The sequence below is a fragment of the Sturnira hondurensis genome, unplaced genomic scaffold (assembly GCF_014824575.4).
Source record: "Sturnira hondurensis isolate 20B ecotype Veracruz unplaced genomic scaffold, ASM1482457v3 Scaffold0014384, whole genome shotgun sequence".
In the NCBI taxonomy this organism is placed as follows: domain Eukaryota; kingdom Metazoa; phylum Chordata; class Mammalia; order Chiroptera; family Phyllostomidae; genus Sturnira; species Sturnira hondurensis.
In genome coordinates this window covers 42353224-42376408 of record NW_028087015.1, presented here as the reverse complement: position 1 = coordinate 42376408, position 23185 = coordinate 42353224, and the positions used below count along the sequence as shown (strand labels likewise).

General features: G+C 48.3%; 1 protein-coding gene across 3 annotated transcripts in view; it reads right to left on the bottom strand.

Moving 5' to 3' along the window:
- The window catches only part of GHR (growth hormone receptor), a 218056-nt gene that overhangs the window by 66187 nt on the left and 128684 nt on the right, over positions 1-23185 (bottom strand). The window lies entirely within an intron of this gene.

Sequence of the window (23185 nt, the reverse complement as noted above, 5' to 3'; positions counted from 1 at the left end):
TTCTGGTTTCTTCTCTTCTGAATCCATTTCAGCTGTGCTTCAGACCCCTCCCCTCCACGAAATCTGCTAGGATTACAGCCACACTGGCCACTTTTCCTTTCCCATATTACTCACCTTAGAAGATGCACTTGACCCAGCAGACCCCTGCCTTTTAGGACTCGGTCTGCCTCGCTTCCATAATGCCCGGTTTGCTCAGTTTCCCTTTCACTTTGCTGGCTATTCTTTTTCGGTCTCCTTTGTTGGTTTCTCTTCCTCTGCGTGACCCCTCCACACTGAAGTGTCACAGACTCTTCCCTTCCCCAGCCACCCTGCTCCACTTCTTGTCCCCATGCAAGGGGAAGCTCATCAAGTCTCATGGCTTTAAATATCATCTGTAGGCTGATGGTTCCACATTGCTACCTGCAGACTGAGCCTCCCAACTGAACTGCAGACCACACTACGTATCCAGCAGGTGTCTCCATCCAAATACACTTGAGGAATCTCTGACCAAACCTGTTCCTTCTCAACTCTTCACTATTTCTGTAAAAGATTTCCCCGTCCATCCTGGTGTTTAAGCCCCAAACCCGTAGGTCATCTCGTACCTTCACTTGCCCTAACTCCTGTCCTTGCCTTAAAACCATGAACAAGGAGGTCGGCTCCATCTCAATTCCCTCCTCTCCATCTCCTTGGCTATTATTACAGCCCAAGCTCCCAGCACGTCTTGCCTGGACTCTCAAATAGCTTCCTAACTAATCTCTCCACTTCCGCTTGTGTGCCCCTTCAATGAACTATGGAAGCATCAGACAAAGTGACCTTTTAATGCATAAGTCAGATCATGTTACTTCACTATCTAAAATTCTCCAGTGCTTCTCATATAATCAGAGTAAAGTTCAAACCCCTTATAATGGCCACCAAGCTCCCTTAAGTAGTAGATGTGGCTGGTTGCCTACCCAGCCTGCTTCCCCTTCCTCTTTCCTGCCAAAATCTTGATTCTGTCCAGGTAGCCACGGCACTCCAAGCAGCTGATGAGCGAGGGAATGATCCCACCCCAGTCCCACGAGTAGGTACAATGGGATGGAGGGTTACTCTTTTCCTGTTCTGAAGTTCGAGAAATCCTGACTTACTTCACTGAACATAATGCCCTCTATGTCCATGCATGTTGTTGCCAATGGTAGGTGTCCATTATTTTTTATGGCCAAGTAATATTACATCGTATATGTGTACCACAGCTTTTTTATCCAGAGAAAGACAAACACCATATGATTTCACTCTAAACAACAAAATAAATGAACAAACAAAATTGAAACAGACTCATAGATACAGAGACAGAACTGGAGGGTGCTTGGGGGAGGGGGGAAAGAGGTGAGGGGACTAAGAAGCACAAATTGGTAGCTATAGAATAGTCACAGGGAAAAAAATAAAGCATACAAAATATAGTCAATAGCAGTGTGATAACTATGTGTGGTGCCAGGTGGGTACTGGAAATATCGAGGGGTCACTCTGTAAGGTATATGATTGTCTAACCACTAAGCTATACATCTGAAATCAATACATAATAAAATTTAAAAAACATTGGAATGCCTCTGACAATTCTTTTTTTAAAAAAAATTTATTTATTTATTTTTAGACAGAGGGGAAGTGAGGGAGAAAGAGAGGGAGAGAAACATCAGTGTGTGGTTGCCTCTCGTGCGCCCCCTACTGGGGACCTGGCCTGCAACCCAGGCACATGCCCTGACTGGGAATCAAACTGGTGACCCTTCAGTTCACAGGCAGTCACTCGATCCACTGAGCCACAACAGCCAGGGGACAATTTTTTAAAAATCAGCAACAAATAAATGGTTGCTAATTTGCTTAGCTGGGCATAAAGGTGGTGAAAGTAGGCAGAAGCTCTGAGGGCAAATGGTCGTCGCCAACGGAGAGCAGCGAACACCCTTCCCCATCCCCAGCACCAGCACTGTTTCCTTGGCCTCAGAGACTCACATTCCTGGACTTGCCTGCAAGACGCCCTTTTCCTACTACTTGTGAGAACACGTGGCTGGCTGCTGCTTCACAGGGAATGTTTCTCACGCTCTTCCCCTCTTCTTGGCCCCGCCTACCACTTCCATGCCTTCCTCCTCCCTGCGCAGGGTGCCAGGCCATCTCCGCGCTCCTGTTGGATTCATTGTCCTAAATACCTTTTCCTTTTGCCACGCTCCTGCTTATGGACCCACATGGCACCCTGTCGCTTGCTGGATGAAGTCCAAATTCTTCAGTCCAACATTCAAACCATTCCTTCAGAGGGAACTGCTTTGTTCCTCCAGTTCCTTTCCACAGCTTGTTCACGTGAACGCACAGTGTAGACAAGACCCGGTCCTTAGGATTCTTGACCTGTGTCCTCTTTTCTGTCTCCTTAGTCTTTTTCTCTTCATCCTCTTCTGCGGGAAATTTCCACTCTTCCCTCCCTAAGCAAAATCTCCCTGGAGAACACCCTTCCTTCGTGAAGCCTTCCTGGTAATTGGCTTCATTCTGACCTTTTCTTGACATTTTCCGTGTCCCCTGGAACTAGGCGCTGAAGTTCTCCAACAGTAATTTTTCTTGAAAAGATTGCTGAGGAGGAAGAGGAAATGCAGACTATTTGGAGACAGTCACTATCACCAGGCTGATCTCTCCAAAAGGAAAATGTGACTCGAGTGTGTGTTATAAACAAGATTCCAGACAGTGTGAGGACGTGGAGACCTCCCAAAACATCCTTGAGGTCACTCCAAGTGTGGCCTATTTGTAATACTTATTTCCAATAATTAGACTCTATCCATAGCTTCCAGGAAATAACTTACATTGGTCTCCATCCATCTTTACTGTAGATTAGCACTAATAGGTGTATTTTTGATATATTAAAATTTATAGCCCTATAACTTTCTTTAATTAAAATCCAATAAGTATATATTTGTTTAAGAAATTTCTACTTATAAAGTGTAGTTTTAGCAGGTAATCTCCTGTGCGTCTTGAGCTTGGCCACAAAAATGTCTTTATTGTTCATACCCAGTGGCGTGTACGAAGGGAAGTGGGAGCCATGTCTGTGGGGTCTCAGAATGTCTTCTCTATAGACCCACTGCTCGTGAGAAATGCTGAGAGGAGAAGCTGCTTGCACCTGATCACTTCAGGTGACACACCGAGAGTGAGCCCTGACTGGGCCAGGTTCCGGGCTCTAAGGAGACACGGCTGAAGGACGCCGCCCTCGGCTCCTGAGGGCCAGCATGGTGGAACTCATCGATGCACAAGGAGCCGGGAAGTGGGGGATGGGTGCAGCCAGGACCATTTTCACGGGTGTGATGGGACTGCAACTGATGTTTAGGCTTGTGGAAAGGAGGATGCAGATAAAGGGGCATGGGAGGCAAATAACCAGCCCCAGGGCAATGACAGAGGGGCATGACTGGCTTACAGGGGCACTGCCAGGAACAGGCCTGGCCGTGATGGGGGTGTGCCTGGTGGGGGAGGGTAGAAAGGCTGGACGTGTACTGTGGAGCCAGACGGCCTCAGAGCACAGACTTGAAGCTTCGGGCGGTGGGAGCTACTGAGACCCCTGAGACGGAGCGTGGCAGGACCAGAGGGTGTTTCAGGACTCGGGATTCTTCAGCTGTGGCCTGAGGGACTGGCACATCCAAGGTGCTGTTGCAGTGGCCCAGGAGTGACCTCTGACAACGTGGAGATCATAGCCATATTTCTCTGTCACTCCCGCTTGCTCAGAAGACCTTGACAGAATAAGACTTTCTCCGTGTGACCAGACTTGGGTGTGAAAGTTTCCTTTTCCTCGTGTCCCGCTGAGTCTCAGCAGCACCATGCCACTGGCTTTCCTCCCTTGGGCGGGACCCTCACCCTCAGGACCATTAGTGGCAAAGCACAGAAGTGATCGCCCATTTGCATCAGCTGAAACCGCAAACCCAGAAGGGTTCCAAAGCGAACACAAAAATGTTTGCTTCGAACACATTGAACTTGTTGAGAAATAAAAGTAAAATATTAAACATTTCTATTAAATATTCCCCACCTCAGCTGCAGAGGGGGCGATGTCAGATTCTCCTCGCCTAATGCCATGGTGGCAAGGTCCTAGCAGATCTCAGACACTTTCACTCAGTAGGACAATCTGTGTATTTGAGAGCAGGGCTGCTCTGACTGGTCCCTCCGGGCATTTACTTGCTTCCTCTTTGCAGGAACCACCGATCAAAAAGCTTCTGGCAAAATGTTTAGAAATTAAAACCAAAATACAGTATTTGATTGAAATTATAATATTTCAGGCTATCTTTATTAACACCAAAGACTCACGAGGCACTTATGACAGCAGAATAGAGAACTGTCTCTACTTATTCACTAAATCGGTAAAGGGTGACTGATAACTCACTACATCTGCTGCAGGACTGGCATTACTCAAAGCACTAAGGAAGCAACGCTCAGATGCCCCTGCTGCGCGGCCGAATTCTCTACGGCAGGGTCTCAACAGTATTGATCTCATTATTAAGAGTGCCCAAGATAATGTATGTATGGTGCCTTTTGAAAAGTAATCCAGTATCTTCAGGGAGCAAAGAAATGAGATTATGATGATGAAAACTAGGAAATGAATTTGGAAAATAACCAAAATCTTAAACACTTAAATATCCACCTACGGACCTCAGTCATGGTTTCTGGGGAAAATGCAGTGTATTAACCCAAGTGCATGTCAAGAGTGACAGTATTAAATACTTACTGAGTGCACGTTGCTAACGATTAAAGACTCAGGTTTGCATGAAGGCTCATTTACGCCTCCTCCACTCATTTCTCAGTTAACAGCTGCACACCAGTGTGTGAGCACAAAAATATACTTATTTTCCCGTTAGCATTTCTTTTGTTTGGCTGTGGAGTTTTGAAAACAACGTTAAGAGCATATTCCTGTAGACTCTGCAGATGTGAATTTCATGTGAGGCAGGTATGAATTTTCTGCAGTCGTCTACCGGCGCAGAGAATGCCATGCACTGTGTTTCTGTAAAACTGATTGGAGTCCGATGCTGAGCCTCCCCAACTCTTACCAAGTTGGTGGGATACTCAGTTTCAGATCTTTCTGTAGGAAATAGCTCTACTTCCCACTCCTGGGTCAAGGGGGTCTTTGGAGATCTCACACAGAGATGAATACCGCCTCCCCTCTGGAAAATAAATATCCATTGTCTTTCAGGTTCTTTTCCTTAGGTCCCAACTTCCCTTAACTCCAAAGATGCTCACTTCCCTCCCCAATATTTGTAAACAAGCATCCCTAGGAAGAGAAGTTTAGTTCTAGACCTGCAAATGCCCTGGAACCAAGAGAACAAGAATACTCGGCTGCCTTTTGGAACGGGGGTTGGAACAAAACTCAAATTAATGCAACAACACACACTTTGGCTACATCGCATATGTTGAGTGGCTAGTGTTCACCTTCCAGTCTTACTAAATGACTCATAAGTATTGAAAGACAGCATTTTTTGTCTTGATCTCCTTAGAATTGCAACCTCGAGTAGTAATGTGTACTCCTGGCAAAGGCACATTACGTCCCATAGAGCTTGCTGTTCTAAGTAGTGTGGTCTGCGGGCAGCAGCAGCATCACCCCGGGGCTTCGGAAATGCAGACTCTCAGGCCCACCCAGACCTTCAGAATAAGAACCTGCCTCTGCCAAGTTCCCCAGGTGATTCCCATGCACCGTTAAGTTTGAGAAGCACACTGGCCAGGTGGGTTTTCCTCCCTTTTTTCTTTCCCACTTCCCAAACATCAGGCATAATCCTGGCATTTCTTATGGACTCTGAAAAATACCTTCTCAGTGAGTTGTGAAAATTAAGCTTTTAAAGGGGCTTCTTTCTCTTCTGCAACACTCAGATGAGAACTGTCACATCTGGGATGAGGTAATCAAGAGACGTCCAATGGGAAGAAAGCTCACATTTCTTTCTGGAGCAAACCAGGCACAGTTACATGCTCATTCTATGTTTACACTCTAATTTCTAAATTGTGTATGGAGGGACATCTGAGCCAGGATGACGAAGCTGTAATTTGAGAAATGAAAGGCCAGCATTTGGTCCGGGCCCCAAACACAGCTTACTGACTGCTTAACAATAGACACGCAGAAAGATGTCCTTTGGGCCAGGGTTCAAGTGCTTTTCAAGAGGAGTGGGGGACAGAAAACTGTACTTGAACAAGAATTAAATTAAAAAAAAAGAGTCGTTAGACCTGCAGAAACTCTATTTGGCCTGCAAAATCTGTATTCGGCTGAACCATTTCCACTTTGCAATGCCAATTTATTTTCCAACCAGATATCTCTCTTTCCTAATGTCCCTAACTTTACTAAGCCGAGAATCTGGAATATTTGTCCATTACAAATATCCAGTTCTTCTCCACCTCCTGCCCCCAGTGAAGATCGACTAGAGAAGAAAAACAGACCAGGTTCACCTTCCACTTTCCGTGGCATTTCCACTTTCCGTGGCATTTAGGTACATCACTCACTCACTCGTTCATTCATTTCCTTTTCCCCCCCAATTTCAAGCAGCTGTTTTTAAGGCAATTTCATGTCTTCAAGATAAGGTTAAAATCAAATACCTGAAATAATTCACAAGTAATATTTCTTGTTTTGGAAATGATGCCTGCAAATTACATAGCTTTCCCTACTGAGGCCTGGTACCGATCGTTACCAAGATATACTTGGTAAAATGTTTATCAAGTAGCAATTATGAGTCTAAGTAGTTATCAAACACAGATTAAGCAATATGAGAGGCAAAGGTTGTGAGAAGTAAAAGTTCAAGGTAAATCCCCAAACTCAAGGAGTTGGGTTGGAACCCACACCCAGAGCAACGGCAGCAATGAAGAGTCAGGACAAATGAAGCATCATTAGACCGCCTCCCCAACATGCCGCCTGATGGGCTCCACTAACTAGGTCAGTGCTTTGGTCACTGAGAGCTGCAGCAGCTTCGGAAACCTCTGAGGATGAAGTAGGGCTTCGGGTGGACCCTGGAGCATGGCGAGGTAAGAGTTAGAGGAAGAGAAACGCAAGGGGTCACGGTCATAGATGATGTCCCGCACTGATTCTGACTTTGAAACAGCTCCACGTGAAATAACTAGAAGAGCGAATAATTTCTCAGTTGCAAGAGCAATTTGGAAATGATTCCCTGCATTTCTGAGTACATGAGGCTGGATCTGCAGAAGGCCTAGGTCCTAGTCTCACACAGATCCTGGGGCCACTTAAGGGGCTGCCTTGAGTGCTGGATGACTGAGAATTTCGGGCCATTAGCACTCACAGCGATGTTCGTAAGACCCGGGACCGTGGAGTCTGATGAAGGTCCCCCTGGAAGGCAGGGATCTCAGTCTGAGTGCTAATTTAACCCAGGAAGGGTAAAAAGCTTCCCAAAGCTTCATTCAGTCAAACAGCTTGATCTAAAATTACTTTAAACAGCCCAAAGTTTCATAATACTACTAAAAATCTAAAAAAGTGAAAAAACACCACCACCACCCAGTAAGTTAACACCAGAAAAGTATTTGAGTGATAATCATTCGACCTCAGAGATGTCCTGGTTCAGAGGCCCGAACCCAGCAGTGGGCAAATTCAATCCTCAGGCTGGTCTTTCCGCCTCCCACCCTCATTCCCATCCGTTAATACTGCTGACGGAATCACCACCTGCCACCGCACTGAGGTTACAGCCGTTACACTCTACGTGCTTGGCCCCTATCCAAGGAACTTTTTTTTAACACATTTCTAAAGATCAAAATGCCAGAAAAGAGTTTTAGCTTTATCTATGGTGCTGTGTCTTATAAAGGAATCAAAGCACAGTTGTACGTTTTCCAATCCCAATGTTCCATGTGAGTAAAAATTGATGTGAACACTGTTAATGTTACAAGATGAAATGGCCTTCCCAACAGGCTGCTGGCAGAACATTTACGAGCAATATGATGCCTGTAACTGCAGGTCCAATCAGTGACATGGTTCATACTCCCAAAGTGAAATGCCTGTGTCATTGAGTTTCTGTAGGTCGTACATAACATCACGGAAAGGCCAGACTGAGGTCTTTGCTCCAAAGCTTTCTTGTAATGGGACTCAGAGGCAGAAGGTCTAACTCTGTAGGTATGTATTCCAGCCTTCCTTTTTGGAAATTAAATACTTTAATACCTAACTTGCATGATTTTCAGTCAGCCTACTGTCTCTCTGGCAGACAAGCTATTGACACTGATTTCTACATTTTTGGTCCCAAATGGATGATGTCCTCAGCACTTGTGTGTGGGAGCTACTTAGTGACACATGACACTACAGAAGCTGGGTAGGTACCAATCATTTCTGCTCTTTGACAAGAATGCGCCCGGCCTCTTGTTCTGGGGGGAGGCTGGCTGGCGTGTATCTTTTCAAGTTTTCTGCTACGAGCAATGTTTGAGGTGGTAAACTAGATACAATGACACTGAATTTAGGATGAGACCCATTCCCAAAATGGAGTCTCAAGGTACTACAATGTAAAAAGTGCAGTTCTTGTCTTAATGGAAAATCTGCCCATCTATTATATAACTGGAGTTTCTGCTAGGAAAAGAAAATAATATCATTAAAATATTCCTTGTCCAGGGGAAAAAGGTCCATATTAAGTAAAAATGGTCCTCCAAATAAACTTCGAAATGAAGCTCTGAGATGTCAGCCTATCAGAAATACATCATGTTCCTTCTTATTGTATTTTTTTATTTCTGAAAAGGAAAAGGATTTAAAAAATCTAACACATACTAAAACTCGACATCGATATTGGTTGGGCTGGTCTTAAGTCAGAAGTTTGCCCATTTATAAGGTGAGACTGTGTCTGTTCACACCTGGTGTGGGTGCATTAAACCCCCTGTTCCTTCTCTCCCTTTGGGTTCCTTCCTTCTTCACTGGGGTCAGACCCGCATTGTCATCTGACAGCTCTCCCAGGCTCCTCTTGTTCCTTCCCTATCTTTCCCTTCCCAGCATGTCCTCTAATAAATGTTCTGCACGTCTAATCTCCGAGCCAATCTCTTAGCAGGTCTTCGTCTCAGAACACCCAGGCTGACCCGGCAGCCAGACCCTGCGTCTCGCAGAGTCACAGCAGCTTGAGAAGAAGCAGAGCTTCCCACTGGAGAGCCATGAGCGAGCTGCGGGAGAGACCCCAGGGCTCCACAACTTGAGCACACGGGCCCTCGGCTTTGTTCCCTCTGCTAAGACTGAAGTGCACCCGCGGAGTCAGGAGGTTGGCAAGCTTTGACATAAAGAGCGCGTCACAGACGTAGAGGGGCTCGGGCTCGGGCTGAACTGACGGCCAATGGAGAGCTTGCCGAGGACCCCACGCGGCGGGAGGAGCACAACTGCCTCAGCATCTAGAACTTTCTCTCGTACATTTTCTTTCCTCTTTCATTTCCCCTCGAACATGCCATCCTCACGTTTCCTCCATACTCTTTGGTTCCTGTCTGGTCTTCTTCCTTTAGAGAGTTCTTACGTGAATAAAAGGAGAGTAACTCCTATCACACACATAACATTCTGCCTCCTGCCGTGCCAGGAAGCCTGCCTGGGAGCCTGGCTGTCCAGCGCCTCTCAGGCCTCCTGGTTTACTCTTTGAAGCCGTGTTTGCAGTTCAGTGACAGCCACCAAGGCTGTTCGTCTCCCAAGGTTTTCCTTAGTCTGCACCCTGCTTCCCCCTTCTTGAGCACGGTGCCAAATGACAGGGAACACAGATGTTGCAGGATGGGTTGGGCTCTACAAAAGTGGGGGCAGATTTCACATGGTGTCTGAGAAAGACGAATCTCAAGAAAGCAAAGCACGATTGTTCCCAGGGGAGCGGACACAAACTTGGCCAATCTGTGCCCTCCTCCTGCCTCCTCACTGATTTGTTCCCTCCTCTGGACCTGTGATCCACACCCTGCTGTGCCTATGAAGTCAGTGGGACACGCTGTTCTTCACCTCGGGCTTTTCTGAGAAGTTCCCATGGGTGGACACTGTTGGGTGGCGGCTGCCCGTCAGAAAGGAACCCAGGTGCCCCACCCATGGTGAGATCAGGATCAGCTGAAATCAGTTAAAACCATTCTCCTTTGTGAGATGCTCACCCTCCCAACATCCTTTGCAACAGGAGATGGCAGGTGAGGGTTCTGACGAAAGAGACTTACTCCATGGAGGTTGGCTGAGGGCTTCTGGAAAACCTTCAGATGCCTTAGCAAGAGGCACAGCTGCAGGAGAAGGGCTTGCTGGCACCCCGCCCTCTTCATCTTCATGCCTTCAATATGTATGTGAAGGCTGGCGTTTTAGCTGCCATCTGGCCATCATGCAGGGACAAGCACGAAGCCAAAAAGCTGACACACGACGGGTGGAGCAGACCTCCAGGACAGGCCAGGGATCTTGATGACATCCTTAAGCTGCCTCACGGAGCCTGAGACCCCTTACTTCTAAATTTAAGTGAGCAGTAAATGGCCATATGGCTTCAGTCACTGTTAATCGGGTGTTTGGTTTACTTGCATCGAAAATAATTTAAAGGCCTTTCCCCGGCCTCTCTCTGTTGCTGGCGGAGGCTGTGGTGCACCAGGGGAGGCTCTGGTCACATGGCCTCTCTCCCACTGCCCAGAGCCCTGCCTGGGATCTAGAGCCCCAACAGAGCTCTGGAACCCAAACAGGGACCTGGAACCCCGCCCGGGATCTGGAACGCTGTTTCTGCCTCTTGCCCTTTCTGGCACAGGGCCAGTAAAGTCTCTCAGGTACTGCTCGCTCTGGTCCTTCACTCTCCTTGGCTGGTTTCTCGAACCTGTGGTACCCTCTGTAGATGGATGCATCGTCACATGCTCTCCAGCTGAACGCGTTCTGCACGCTGCCAGTCTCCTCCCTGGACCGACAGTGAAAACGCGGATTTCTACACACACCGCGTTTTATTTTTTGATCCCACAACACTGACTGAGGGTTAGTTCTCCAAGATAAGCAACTTAGAATCTGCCAGGAAAAGGAGGGTATGGTGAGGTTCTGGCCATGTAGATTTTAGTGGAAAACATACTTTCCTTTCTACACTGGGCAGTAGAAGTGAAGAGAGAATCCGAGTGTCGGCAACAGACCTACGGAAAAAGTGCAGAGTGTGTAGCACCATGCCCCCTTTCTTCACAGTCTACGTCCTGTACCGAGCACAGCCTGCCTCTGAAATGTGTCTTCTTGGTTAGTTTACCTCCGGGGTTTGAAAAACGAGGCCTGAGTGCTTTGTCCTTCCTGTGCTGTGTTGCTGAGCAGTGCCCTTCCATCCTCTCCGACAACAACCCACAGAAACAAATCTGTTTTACATCCGACCCACACGCGCATGGCTTATGTCCCTGTGTCTCACTAATGATTACTGTGCATGACACAATCGCCCGTACTAAAGGGTGCGAGATAGGTCCTGCTCCTCTGTTCTGTGCTATTTAGTGAACAAATGCGAGCTGAGCCTTACTAACTAAATTTCACGGCAGTGTGATGATTGCTACTTATAATACAGAAAACGTTGCTGAATACACTTAACCTTTTAGTGAAAAGAATCTAAAATCCATGAGCTAAAGCTGTGGTTTAGTGGAGAGGATAACGAAAATACTAACAGATACTTGTACCATTCGATAGTTTACAAAGAATCTTCACATTTATCAATGTAATTCTGCAGCCATAGCCACCCAGTAAGATAGATAAGGCTCTCGTTCCAGTCCTAGATACAAAAAGCAGGGCTCACAGGGAGTAAACAATTTGTCGTGTCCACACACCAGGCAATGCAGAGCTTTCCATCCCCTGACCCTGATCTGCTAACCAACGCAACGGCCTCTTCTGCCCTACCAGTCGGTAGTTAGAATCAGCCCCAGCTGTAACCGAGAAGTCAAATAACCTTAGTTGTGAAACAGTAAAAACATTTGCCTCTTCCACTCTGTCAGAGAATCTTGAAAGGAGGAAGAGGTGCTGGATGTTTTCAATACTCGACATTCTTAGGGCAGAGTTAGTAGGAAGCTCTCGTCAACCACAAATCTCTGCTGTTCCCACCTTCGCGCACGTTCTGTGCCTCTATTATCGTGGCTCTCGTCTCTCTGAACCCCAACCCTCTGTGACACTCTACATTCTTCTTCCCTGCAGTCTCTCCGACCAGCTCCTATCCACCCTGCCCCCTTTCAGTTTTCTGAATTCTACCATCATTCACACCCGACCACGACATTTAGCAACTGATTATGGCGCCTTGTTATTTTTATTTTGTTTTATACGAGTGTCTTTTTTCTGGATTAGATTGTAAGCTTCCTCCTAGTAAAGACAACACATGGACCACCTAGTTGGTGTGTTTAAGAAATTGGGTAACAGTTAATAAATGCCAGACTATTTTTACACCATTTATTACTTTCCGTCTTTCTTTTTATAGTTCTCAAGCTTTCAAACCAAAACCAGAAGATTTTTGAGCCATAAATCCTATTAAAAACAACCCTTGACACACAATAAGTTTTCACTAAATGTTTATGAGATGAATAAAAAGCTGAATGAAAGATAGGAAAGATAAGAACCCCGCACAACTAAAATAGTAGCAGCTTCCTTAGTATTTGACATTTAAGGGCAATTACTTTCTATATCTGTAATACAGTACAAAATTACAATAAATCAGATTAGGTTTTTAGACATTAATGACATCTTAATTCTGTCAGGATGAGAGAGGACCGGGAAAGAGTAGGAAAATTCCATTTGGCGTTAATGCTTCAATGAGATTTGGGAAAATAACAAGCTATGATGTGCTTGGGGCTATAATTTCTTGGGACCGTTGCTTTAGAAACACTTAGAAAAAATACTTACTACTGGTAAGTGGTCTCAGTAGTAAGTATTTAAAAAATACTTACTACTGGTACCCGAATCCTTTTGCAATGAAGGGAGATATTTTTCAGATGCCCGGGACAACAGTCCTGGCGAACAGATAACAATGAAATACAGAAAGTTGTACCCACACTTGCACAACCCCGGAGAAGACATCTGACTCGTCCACAGTGAGGTAAACCCAGCAGAGTTACAGGTTTGGGGCAGAAAGAAGGGAGGGCATCAGAAGGAAGGAGGTTTCTGGCCCTTCTCACAAAGTGTTCTCTTCTGAGGCCACAGTAAGAGAGAGTAGGAGTTGATTCAGATTCCCAGACACAGCGAGGATGGTATGACGGCCTCACACTGCGCATGTGAAGACGGAGCAGTGTCTGCAGTGACTGCGTGGCAAGCCAGCAAATGGGGCAGGAGCCTCAGGGCCTCATACTCGTCTCTTCAGGCCCTGAACTTGCTGGACTCTGGACCAGTGCAAACAATGCAGGCCCAGCCTTGGGGAACCTGCAGGACAGGCCCATGCAGGACTGGCTCACACCCCGTGTCACACAGCTGCTGGTCGCGGTGGCCGCTGTCCTTTGCTGTCCAGACCCCCTTCTGGGAGGAACTTGTTGCTCTGGAGCTGAAGGCGTTCTAGGCCAACAGCCTTCCGTTCTCAGCCCCTTCGAGGGATCATCCGGGGTCTGACCTTTTCTACATTCAGTGAATGATCCCTGTTGGGATGAATGGCCTGGTCATCTGGGTCCCCTGGGGGACTGTCATGCAGGGCCATCCTGGCCCCAGAGCTCCTCACAGGTCCCAGCTGAGGCTGCTACTGGGCCTGTTTTGCAGCTAGACCCCCCCTCTCAGCTGACTCTTGCTCTCTTTCTGTGTCTTCCACAGGTGCTGATGGATTAAGGAGGGTCCTTCACACACATCCTGTAAGCTCACCTGCATTCTGTGGTCAGCCTCCTGGACAGCCCCACCTGTGACCTAGGTTTGTAATACCCTGAAAACACTTCCGTGCCAGTTGGTAAACAACTTTCCACCCACGTCCCTGAGGGCTGCAACCCCCAAACGGCCACCTCAGCCCCTTCCCTGGGACGCTTCAGACCTTTCCTTCCATGATCCAGTAACTAAACAGGTAACATGCAGCCAGGCAGAGTCATGTTCCGTCCGCAACTCTGTCCTGATGCTCAGGCCTGCTTCCTTCTGGCTGCTATCTGTTCCTGTGGTAGCAGTTATTCAAGCTTGTAAATATGACAGCCCATTAAAGCCACGCGGGTGTCAATACCGCCTGAGGCGGCCTGCAAGGGAGCAGTAGAAAAGTGGAGGCCATCTGCCCCAGCTAAAAGGGCCGTCGTGGCTACTCGGTTCCAACTGTCTTGAGAATGCAGGCCCAAGTTTGTGCAGTTAGTCAAAGAAACACCAGAAATACGATTTCTGTTTGGTTCAGTCCTTTGAATTTTTCAATAATACCCACCAATTGGACTTTATCAAAATGCTGCCCGGGAACAATACAATCCCATCAGTTAGACGGGGCCCGCAGACATCAGTGGGCGAGAGTTCGGATCCCTCTGGCCCACATGGCCCTTGGAGGCAAGGTCCAGTAAGACATTTCTCCTCATTATTTCTGCCTGGCCTGACACCTGTGGAAATGCGGTAACACCTGCAACTCACGCACCAAGTCAGGAGACCAGGCCGGGGTTGGGGAGTGGAACCAAAGTGCGTCTGGGACAGTCACTTCTTCCCACGAGGCGCGAGACACTACACAGCTTTGTCCACGAACCCCCGCTGTGGTTAGATGGAGTGAGAGATTAATAACTCAACTTCACCTATTTTTTTTCAAATTGCAAAACTGAATAACCCAGGCCTTTCCAATTGTGCCAGTTTAATTTCACTTGAAGGACAGTTCTCTTGAGAAGCTCCTGCCTACAGACACTTTCCGTGTTTCACATCCATGTCTGCGCACTCACTGACTCACCTAGTTTCTCAAGTAATTGTTCCTTATTTTTTAAAAAAAGGTTTAAGAGATTTTGGCTATGTATATTTTTCCATTCTCCATCCAGATGTACAGAAATGTTTCTTAAAGGGAAGAGGACAGAGAAAATTCTAGAACTACAGGCAGAAGGTTCAACTACACTGCTGAACTTGAGGTTCGAGCACAAACAGTTCCGGGGGCTCACAGCCATTTATGGGCATCGAGTTGTCTTTAGGACGGAAGGGAGTGGACAGTCGCTTAAGTGACTCAAGATTACTCTCTTCACTAAAGGTGTATTGCTTTTCTAATTCACCTTTTGGAAAGGAGTAGAATGAACTTAACCATGAAGACTACTATTGTGGCAGTGAGCAAACATTGCCTTTAAGAACAAGTTAGGGCCAAGCCCTCAAGGCCCTCAGGGTGGAAACTGGAGGCAAGAGAAAGACTCAAGCTGTTCCCAGCAGCCTGTGGGCTGATTTGGGGAATTTTATCTATAATCCCCAGGCAATGAAGTGGTGCCCGAGGGTGTTTTCAGGATTCTTTCAAGTACAGGAACCTGATTCTTTCAGTGCCCTGCATACTTTAAGGTCTTTCTCTCACCCAAACGGAAGAAACTTCAAAACTCCTTAGTGTGGCATTGACATGCCCTTGACAACCTGGCCCCCCAAAAGTCCTCTTCCCCTGGGATCTCCACTTGCCCTCTGGGCTCGGCAGCTCTGTGGGGCCTCTTTCACAAGGGCACTGACCCCACCCACAAGGCTCCACCTTCATGACGCTGACACCTCCTGGGGGCCCACCTCTTAATATTGTTGCTCTAGGGGATGTCAACATACTAATTCTGGGGGCACACGCACAGTCAGACCATAGGAGTCAACCACCCAGGAACGCAAGAACGCACCTGGACAACAGTGAACCTCTCTCCACGCCTTCATACTCCTGCCTCCGTCTACTTTACTTCCTCGGCCAGGAATCCCCATTCGCCCATCTCTCTCCTCCCGCTTCCGCGATCTGTCTTCTTTGGTCATCACTGAAGACCCAGTTCAAGGATATTGTCCCACCCTCTCTTTTCTTTGACACATTGCAGAGCTATAATGATTTCTCCTTCATTTCTGCACATCGTCTACCTTCCCCTTGAATCCCTCCAAGAAAAATGTCACCCAGGCTGTCTTGAATTCTCTGGTGGAGTCCTCAGTGAAGGTATCCCTGGGTTTCCCACTTAGTACTGGGCAGGACAGGAGGGCAGCTGGTAAACTTCTCACTGTCCCCTAACAATGTCACTCTGTGGCCTCCAGGGCCTCCCACCCCCAGGCAAACCTCACAGTGTTGCACCATCCACTCCCTGCAGATGAAGGGAACTGTCACCCAGGGACACCAGGACCTGAAGCTAAGTAAGCCATTCAGGACAGCTCTCCCCTCTGAATGACAGATTCCCTGGCTACTGGGAGACTTGGGAACAACACTGCAGGCCTTAGCTACCCTCAACAGAACACAGTGTTGGCACCTTGCTTGGCAAGACAAAGTACTTCCTTCCGGATTGTTCTGACCCAGAAAGATGCTGGGGTCAGCTCTCACCAGCTCGTGGGGAGCGAACAGATTGTCAAATTTTCAGGAATTTTCGAGCTGGCCTTTGAACATAGTCACTACCAAAAATGAAGTATCAACTTAAAAATGAAACAAATTCTATTAAGAATGAGTGTGATAAGTACTTAAAACCCATCTCTTCGTAATTATCTTGTTACATTTAATTATTGTCTGTGATCTGAGATGCTGTACCTGCTTGGGGGCAATCTTAGATAATGGTGCCCCTCGACTCCTGGTCCTGCCAGGAGTTTGCAGGGGGTCCCGGTGGGGGTATTTATACCGCACATGTCAGCAAACAGGACACACCAGGGCTTGCCCTCGCCCTGACTCCCAGCACTGCAGCAGTGGGGAAACACCGAGCAGCATCCCACCACAGGCAGCCCTTGCCAGCCCACCTTGGGTGGACACGCCCCGCACCCTGAGTGGCCACCCAGCCTCCACTGTCCCCTGTGGTGATGTCACTGACCAGCCTGACAGCCCTTGCAGGCTGCCTTGGAACAGGTCACTAGACCAATCTCCGGACCAGCTGTACTCTAAGAAAAGGAACTGGCTGCCTGCAAAGCTCTGTGTAAGAGTCCTAACCCGACGTTTCAGGTGATCAGTTCTGCTCAACCTGAAGGTGGCCACCTGATGCTGGGTCCTGCCAGGGGAGAGGCTGGAGCCACCTGCAACCGCGACCACGAAGCTGGCAGCATTCGGCTGCAGCCGAAGTGGCAACAGGTATTTCTGTTGTATACTGGCTCCTGCCCACACTGGGGAGGAGCTGGTGCTTCCATAGTCAGGTGACCTAGAAACCCCACAGTCCAAGGGCCCTGACGCCTCAAGACCCTTTGGGTGCTGCCCAGGAGGTTAGAAGCCGAAGCAGGAACTGTGCACTCACGTCTGCAGCTGGGTCCGAGGGTCCCCCAGGGCTGCTGCCCCAGACCTGCCGTTTGTCCTTGTTCAGAAGACCCTCTCGAAGTCACCTGTACATACTTCACTGCTCTGTTTACTCGCCTAGCTGTCTGTCTCCATTGTCCTTGGAGGTAGGGGACCCATGTGATTCATTTCACACAACACTTACGAAGTGCCTACTACGTGCTACGTACTGTGGCAGGCTCTGTATACAGTAACCTGTAAATTGGGCCTGGTGGAAAGTCAATACACAGTGAATTAGCTGCAACTCAAACCAGCTACAAATGAGGCTGCAATGCACCGATTCTTCAAACTCTCACCTGCTTCTCCCATCCTTCAGGTGTGCCTTTCCATCTCCACATACATCCCCTCAAAATGTTCTCCGAACTGGCCTCTCAGCCTTTCATTCTCTACCTTCTCATTTGCGCTGGAAACTGGCGCGGGAACCCTTCCTCGCTAGGAGACCGTGGCCCCACTTTTCCCAAGCGCCTGCCCTCAGCTGCCTCTTCAATCAAATTCAAGCACAACAAGGTACTCAGCTCCGGCACAAGACTCACGCAGATGTCCTTACTGCCCCAGGACATCAGTCACTTGCGCTACAGCTGCCCCTTTGTTACAGCCAACCCCTCGCGCAGAACACCCATCTCCAGCAGCCCACTTCCTTCCCTCCCAAGTGCCACTTAAGATCCATTCCATCCAGGAAACCTTAGCTGACGGACGCTCCTGGGGCCCTGCCATACAGTGACTGCAACTAGCCCTCTGAACGGGGTTCTTTCCCATTCATTCATTCCCATTGGAGAGTAGACAGACGATACACTCTATTAAGAAATATACAGATTTCAAAAATAAATCAGAGCACAGGGGAAAAAGGATCCAAGGAATAAGGTCACTTCAGGAATATTTTCACGTAGAAATAATGCCATAGGACCCTGCGGAGCAAATAAATTTAAGCTGGATTTTCAGCTCTTGCCTCCCTGTGGCCCAAGCTGACCAGGAAGGACGGTTACAAGGCTGATAGTCGCCCTCAGATGAAATCACACCAGATACCGAGGAGAAGCAGAGTGTTTACCACAGTATTCGGCGTGCCCTCCCACAGATTATTACCAAAGGGAACAGTGCGCTCTAATTACCGCGACGGTTATGGCTGAGCGTTCCACAGGGCTGCTTCTTAGGAAATGAAAATGAACGGAAGCAGGACTCCAGGGTAGGCGCTGAGAGAGCATACAACACCAGGTGGCTAAAGAATATGTTCTGGCTTCTAATAATCTCTACTGTTAGGATGATTGCAAGAAGCACTGTTAAACCAGAATTTAACATCGATGACTAGTATTTATTTGGGGCATTAAATGGTAAGTTTCTAGATCTGAGGGAAGGTGTCACCAACACATTCTATGTTGGGGGGTCCAGAAGGCAAAACCACTACTTCACTAACACTAAGTTACTACTGCATGTCTTTTTCACGAGTGTGCTGCGGGGGGTTCCAGAAGCTACGTGACATGTGATGTTGTCACTCTAATGGCAGCGCTTTAAACTGGTCTCAGTTCTAATTTCTAATACATTAAATAACCCCTGTAGGCCCTATGCACAAAGCTCTTTGGTGTCTTTGGTTCGAGTTGGAAGACTACGTGGAGGGTCCCTGTGACTCAGAAATCTGGGACTGCTCTTCTGTGATGTAGGCTACTTGTTCAGTACAGTCAGAGAATTGTGCCCCAGGGTACAGTGCGTGTGCTCTGGGACCTACTGCCACTGAAGTGACCGTCCCACGGAGAGCCCACAGGTGGCATTGCTAGGGAAAACACTCAGCTCTGTATAACCAGTATTTTCACAATAGAGGCACTGTGGTCTTCACAGTTTAAGGAAGAGGAGGAAAGCATTTCAGAGCTACAGCACACGATGAAAGATTTAGGGCTATTTAATCTGAGACCCTGATTCCCAAACTCAGGGCTGCAGCCACCTGTGTGGGTGAGAGTGGAAGCTTGGACAGGGAAGCTTCCCATGGCACCTCCAAAGACTGCCTAGGAGTTCGGTAAATACGGGTACAAGGAGGTGATGGGGGGCTGTGGGAGCTGATGCTGAATGGGGATCGTATTTGGAAAGTTTGGAAACTTCTGGTGGGGAAGACAGGAAGGCTCGTGTGCTACAGCACAGACAGAAGACACCATTAAAATGACAAAAGTCTTTAAACACATAGGAAAATTCTGATGGCAGGGCTTCCAAATAAAAACAGGTGGTTTGGGGACTGCCAGGGACTTCTTTTAATTTTCTAAGGACAATCCAGGGACAATCTTGGGTCACAGCGGGAAGGAGGGAAGCTAGGCTCCATGAATGACTTAAAAACTCTGCTTGAGGAACCAGCAGCTGACTTCCTGATTAGGCAGCCCCCTTGTCAAAGCCTCAAGGACGGTTATGAGCCTACTCGAAAGAGGAAGTGGAGTTTGGATCGAGTACCTGAAACCATCCATTTCCAGCTCAGGGGATCCCCCCACGTGTGGACAATGTGGACCTCCTGTGGGGGCCTCGCTTTACGCCTTGGGCCGAGGCCCTGCATCCCAGCCCACTGCCTTCAGGAGTATCTTCAGTGGGGCCATGGCTTCAACAGCCTCCTTAGGAAATGCCCTACCAATGGAACGTCTAGGAGCCGATGAGGCAAGAAGACTGAAGTCACAGAGCTAATGCTTCTTCAGCTGCCCTCTGCTTAGCGCCCTCAGTACGGGTGGGGCTCTGCAGATGTATCTGTGTAGGCCTATCTTGATATATACTGTTTGCCAAATCGCTTGCATGTGCTTATTTGTCTAGGCAAGCCTAGTTACTTTGACATCAATATTTATATATAAGAGTTTCTAAGAGACAGGTCTCCTTGGCTTAACCCCCTACATCTTAAGAAAAATGTAGGAAGTAAAATCAAATAAAAAGAAAACTATGCTGGCTCCTTAAGTAGGCACTTATTCATCACCTACTTTACACAAAGCACTTTGCTGGATGCTATGCAGACTTACGAGACAGGACGCGTGACACAGGGAGGCGCACCTGATAAAATGGTGACAAGGAGCCACCCAGCTGAAAATTCAAGTCCGAGACTGATCTGCAAGGACGTTTTTGCAGCACCCGTTGCTATGTGACGATAAATGATGCCTGCACGACGAACTAGCATTTTCATCAGAATGATGTTCCCGCCATTCACTGCTTCTCAGCTACAGGCTCAGGACAAAACTCCGAGGGCAGAGACCAGGTTTCCCGCCTGGAAACTGCTTGGCCTGCATGAGGACCCTCAGACTCATCTCCTTTGGACCGTCCATTCACAGAGGGGAAGCACTGTCCTTGAGTCAACCAGACTGAGGCGTCTCTCTGTGTCAGTTCATCCACCTGTCACTACTTCATCGTTTCGGCGAACAGACATTTTCTGAAGTTGTAGAAATCTATAGGTAAGAGGGTCAGGAGGGACCTACAGTTCATCGGAGACCTGGTCTAACAACCCGAAATAAAATGGCAGCTAAAAAATGCTCCTTTTTTATTTTCACTGATTTCAATGAATTTTAGCAAAGATGTGAAGATACATGTTTCCTGAGATAAAACGACTGAATACTGCATCTTAAAAAAAAAAACCCGTGGCTTTACATTAGGAATCCACCCAGAGAATGACCTGAGGGGCTGGGGGAAGGCTCCTGAGACGTCCATCCTAGCTGACACAGAAAAGGGGTTGTGCCATTAGAAATGCGTTTGCCGGAGCAGATCACGGCTCCCTATTACAATGTATGCATTCTGGGAGATTCACAGAATTACCACAGAACAGTACTTGGCTGCTTATACCTCAGCATAAATGACTTCATCTGATTCTTTCCCTGGGCCATGGGTTTGGGGCCCAGGTTTCGGGTGGAAAAGAAAGGCCAAGGTGTAGAGGTGTCCTGGGAGGGCAGTCCTGGCTAGGGACAGCAGAGAGCCGCGGGAGCTCGCCAGCTCGTAGAGCTTCCTAGACAGCCCGCTCAGGGCTGGGGCCGCGGCTCTCAACAGGACATCGCACCGTGGGGAGACAGTGGACACAGGGAGACCCGGACACCCCAGGTCTCATTCCCCTCCACTCCAGCGTCGGGACATCTGACTCGTAATCAAAGTGAAGGGGTTCAAAAACCGAAGGGCCTGCTCGTGGGTTCCAAATGAGAAAACACGTCTGGGAATGATCCAGGTCGGGCCAAGATCTGCCAGAGGCCATTTGCCTCTGACAGGGTCCAAAGTTGACTCCATGAACCCAGCAGCTGCCACTGCTGTGACCCCCCCTTCCTGGGCCATCTACACGCTGTCAGCAGCCTGCGCAGCTCCCAGGGATAATCCTGACAGCCTTGCAGCTGTCCCCTCGCCTGCCAACATCACCGCACCTGGCGGGCCCCTGTGTTCCTTCAGTCAGGGCTGGTGGCTCCAGCGGAGGGCAACCGCACCGCAGAGCTTCTCATTGCCTTGGCCCAACGTGGACGCTGCCCGGAGCTGCCAGCAGGGGCTGCAAGGTGGGTGGTCAGAGGGAGTGCGCGTCCACTCTGAGGTGACTGTGCTGAGCTGAAAAACAGGTTGCTCGGCTGACGTTAGGACCCGAACCAGAGTCCCCGCAAGACACAGCTGTGCAGAGGAATCCTACACAGGAGGCTGGGAGTCACCTCACACGGGCTGCACCCAGGGGACCAGCTTCATCAGGGCCAGGCACGTGTACTGTGCTGCTGATCCTGCAAGTCCGTTTGAGGTCCCCCGTGAGAATGTCCAGAAGCACGCATCAATAGTCTGAGTGACATCCTTTCTTCACATCAACAGTAGTTATTTTTAATGCCAGTTTCCTGTCCCCTCTCCCACAGAGGAGTTTAAGTAGCAAATGCCCAGGAATACCTGGTTGTAACGAAAAGCGTGGTAACGGTCTCACTTGGTTTGCAATCCAAACACGCGGCCAAAGCTGACCATCTGCATTTGCTTTCCAGGTGACAGGAGCTCTCGGCCCTCTTGGACGGACCCCGGTTTGCATTTTCCTGATCTTGTTCCTACCGTACTGCCAGCGCCGTCCCCTACATTGTCCCCTACTAAAGTCACTACAAGTCAGCAAGCAAAGGAAGGAAGAAAACGAAAACCCACCGTTTCCAGTAGCTGGGTAGAAACCCTGCCTTACAACTCTCCCCACAGAAACACTGCTCTTTCCCTTCCGACTTTAATCTTAACTCTCTTCATATGGCTACACGTAGATGCTCCTGAGACATTGTTCTTATTTTACACATGCTGTGTCGTAGTAGAAGCTGTCCACAGCTTAGTCCTTCGACAAAGTGTTTGGTTGTACGTTTGGGGCAGAGCAGCAGACCACCTACAGACTGGCCCCGCTGGGACTGAGGGTGGAGGGAGGTCGAGTCCCACTGAGTCTCACTCCATTGTGTGTTTCTCTCCCTCTTGTCAGCGACCCCAGAACGACGCCAGGCATGCAGCATGCCCCCAATGTGACACTTATGATTGAATGAACCTACAGACATTTACGATCAAATGAACGGAGCAATCAGTTCATGTTGCCTTTCTCCTGCCCGATGTCTAATGCCGTCCTGCTGACTCCCAGGGCCCCAGAGCCACTCCTTAGTGTTTCTGCCTCTAGCTGGCCCTCGCTGCTCTGCGTGTCTCACCGCCATCCCCTCTGCCTGTGATTGATGGCTTGGGGTTCACCTGGTCCTGCCAAGGAATGGTAACAAAGCTCATGATTTGCTATGTTTACATTGTCATTTTGACTCCTGTTATTTATTCCAAGAAAAACAACTTAATTCAAAGGAATCATCTCCGTTTTACATCAAACCTCACGCATGGGTGGCTGTATGCTCACATGTAGCACAAAAGACCTTGAAATATTCAGGACGGACTGAAGAGGCCAAGTTAATCCTGGAAAAAAATATATAAGTACATAGACACATAACATACATACAGACATGTGCCATGCACCACACACACACAGAGACTCTATGGACTATTTTTCTAAAAAACAATGGGCAATAATG